The sequence below is a fragment of the Gekko japonicus genome, unplaced genomic scaffold (assembly GCF_001447785.1).
Source record: "Gekko japonicus isolate JY-2015 unplaced genomic scaffold, Gekko_japonicus_V1.1 scaffold131, whole genome shotgun sequence".
In the NCBI taxonomy this organism is placed as follows: domain Eukaryota; kingdom Metazoa; phylum Chordata; class Lepidosauria; order Squamata; family Gekkonidae; genus Gekko; species Gekko japonicus.
The window spans coordinates 2576873-2577116 of NW_015167061.1; positions in this window are offsets into that span (position 1 = coordinate 2576873).

A 244-nucleotide genomic window follows, 5' to 3' on the forward strand; every position below is an offset into this window, starting at 1 on the left:
TTTGGTATTGTGAAGGTCATGAACTCGATAGGGTCGCCGAAAGTCAGAAGCAACTTGACGTCATTTAGCACACACAACACACTACTGCACACATGTCCACTACGCTCACAGACTAATGCCCATCCCAGCCGATCACCCAGCAGGGGGTGGATTTGAGAAGCGCTCATTGGAATCTTCCTTCCAGCGCGTGGACTTCTCCCTGAGGCACTGAACTGATGGGCCAGCTCGATTTTATTGACTGGCA